This window comes from Lactuca sativa, chromosome 2 (assembly GCF_002870075.4).
Source record: "Lactuca sativa cultivar Salinas chromosome 2, Lsat_Salinas_v11, whole genome shotgun sequence".
Lineage (NCBI taxonomy): Eukaryota > Viridiplantae > Streptophyta > Magnoliopsida > Asterales > Asteraceae > Lactuca > Lactuca sativa.
The window spans coordinates 83,787,768-83,791,146 of record NC_056624.2 but is presented as its reverse complement, the minus strand read 5'-3'; positions in this window follow the sequence as shown (position 1 = coordinate 83,791,146).

Below are 3,379 nucleotides of genomic sequence, written 5' to 3'. Positions count from 1 at the left end.
GGTTGTATTGTTTGTAGACAATAGGGATGGGACATACATTGGCTTCTACATGGCAATGAATGTTGGAACTTACAAGATATGTGCTTCATTTGATGGAATGAGTATCTCCCCATGTCCTTTTGAGGTGGCCACTTACAACAGTAAGTTTAATTAGGAGTTGAATATTTAAATAGAAATACAATATGTGACCATATGACCTATTTTTCTTTTTTTCTTCAGGGGAGTACTTTCCTATAGCTTATAGTCTTGATGTCTCTGTTTGGGAGCACGAGTCCATTGTTTTTAATGCACTAGTAAATGATTACTTTGTTGGTGGAAAGGCAAAAGTCATTGAATATGAAAGCGTATGTTATTTTCTATTAGGTTTTTAATTATACATCGATCATCATAATTGTTTTTAATGTTTGAAAAGTTCAAAATACAACTAGTATTCAGCTGGAATTTTATTACTGAATGAAATATATTTTGTATTGGCTGACTGCCTGAATTGCTACAATAGGTCTTCATTATGTAAAAGGGCAGTTGCAGAGCTACTAGTTACCAAAACATAAACATCAAAACGGGTCATTGTTAGCTAGAACATTATTAATAGTCAACCATGTCTCACCTGTGATGTCTCCCATGGGAGCTGCACAAAATGCAGCAAAGGAACTTCTTGATTCTATTGTAGATGCTATTGTTCAGATACTTGGTTAGTATAACTATATAACTTACTAGTTATGTAATCATCATCTATGATTGTGACTGAGTGAGTATATTTTGCAGATAACCATGTGGTTGTTGGAGAGCTTCTTGAGTCAAAATCTTCTCAAAAAGCACCAATGAACACACCGAAATCCATGGTGACTGAGATTTCTGGGAACCCTGATTCTTAATCATCTAAGGACACAAGAGGCTACAGTATTGGGTTTTCCATGACTGTTCTGCAGGTAATTACTTCTTTACTCTTTTTACTATCTTATGAATATTCATTATATAGTTCATGATCTTTAACTGTATATATGACATAGTGAATGCCAACAACTTATTTTTAAGATTCTACGAGCAACTCCTGAAGCTGCATCTGCTGATGCTGCTATTCAAACAGCTAGACTTGCAAATAAGGCTCCTTCAAAAGAAAAGGAGTAAGCAAATATACTCCTTTTTTTCTGACCTTTTCCATTCCCAACTTTTGTATAGCTCATTTTTTTGTTTTGTTATTTATAATAATACTTTTGTTAACAGGGATAAAACAGAAGATGGCCTTACATTCGCCTTTTTCTTCATTGACGCTCCAGTATCCAGCCAAGGTACATGAAAGACTATGCTCTTTGATTTTAAACTACATATTACTACTTATATTTTCAAAGTGTTTTAACTTTTGTGTGGTCTGACTTATGTAATTCACATATGAATTACATGTGATTCACATGTAAATCACATCTAATTTACATATGAATTATATGTAATTCACATGAAAATTACATCTGATTCACATGTAAATCGCATATGAATTACATGTGATTCACATGTAAATCACATGTAATTCCCATGTAAATCACATATAATTCACATGTAATTCAAATATGAATTACATGTGATTCATATGTAATTCACATGAATAACATGTGATTCACATGTAATTCACATATGAATTATATGTAATTCACATGTAAATTACATCTGATTCACATGTAAATCACATATGAATTACATGTGATTCACATGTAATTCATATATGATTCACATGTAAATCACATGTAATTCCCATATAAATCATATATAATTCACATGTAATTCAAATATGAATTACATGTGATTCATATGTAATTCACATATGAATCACATATGAATTACATGCGATTCGCATGTAATTCACATATGAATTACATGAGATTCACATGTAAATCACATATACATCATATGTAATTCATACGTGAATCGCCTGTGACTCATATGTTAATCACATATGTATTTTTGTGAGTGTTTTTGCATCAATCAATTTTTTTTTTAATTTTTTTGTAGATTTGGAAGAAATTGTGGTGAATATTTAAGAGGTGAAGATGATAAACTGAAGAAAAATATGGAAATATTGACACGAAGACATAAAAACGCTTTGAAATTTTGTACATTTTTTTTGTTTTTAATTTTTTTTTTGTATCGAATAAAATACTTATTCTATTGCGTTTATAGATTGGTAAATAAAATGAGTTTTTTTATGATCTACTTACGAATATTATTGTATAAAAAATATGAATATATGCATTTGAAAAAATATGCATATATGCACCTAAAATATTATTTTATTTTTTAAAAAATGCAGTTTTTTTTGAAAAAAATGTAAATTTCTTTAAAAAACTTGCAGTTTTTTTATTAAAAAATGTAGTTTTTTTTTTTTAAAAAATTGCAGTTTTTTTATTAAAAAAAGTAGTTTTTTTTTAAAAAAAATTGCAATTTTTTTTTTGAAAAAAGTACAGTTTGTTTTTGAAAAAAGTTGCAGTTTAAAAAAAAATACTGTTTTTTTGAAGAAAAATGCAAATTTTTTTTGAAAAATTGCAGTTTCTTAAAGAGTATATTTTTTTAATTTTTTTTTTCAAAAATACATGTTTTCTATAAAAAGTTAAAAAATCTATATTTAAAAAAAGCGAAAAATACTATTTTAAAAAAAATCTGAAAAATTTGATTTATGATTTATATTTTTAGACATTTATATTAATCATGGTTGTTAAAACCGGCCTAGACGGCCGATTAATTGGCGCCTAGACGCTTGGCGGCCTCCAACCGCCTTCGAATAGGTGCTAGAGGGTTAGGCTGGGTGGCCTTGGTCGATATCGGTCAAAACCGGCCCAAATCGGTCCAACTCAGTCCTAATCGGTCCAACTGACTCTAAAGGACCCACTGACTTAAAGGAGCCAACTTGCCTAAAAAGATAACTGCTTTTGTTTACATACGAAGGATTCCCTTTTATAGAGTTTATTTTTTTGATAGATTGTTCCCAGCTTCGATATGGGATGTTCAAACTTTTACACTTCCATTTATTTCCTTTGCCTTATGTTCTTCCCCATTTTTCCTGATGGTCCGACTCCTACCCTGCTCGACTCCGAAGTCTGAATCCTCTCCTCCTGCTACCGTTAACCGTTAGCCGTCGACACCCCTGAAGCAAAAGTGAGGACACCCTCCGAATTGCAAATTGTAACCATTATCCATTAGCCGTTAGCCATAGACACCCCTGCTATCATGCTATCGTTCTTTCTTCTTCTTCAATTTTCTTATTCGTATGTTTAGAGGATGTTTGGGATTCTTGTTTTTAACGGAAAAGCCTACTCCACCGATTTCATATGATTTTGTTCAGATATTTGATTGTTTTCTTTTCTTTAATCCGCTCGCCTGCTCGACTCAC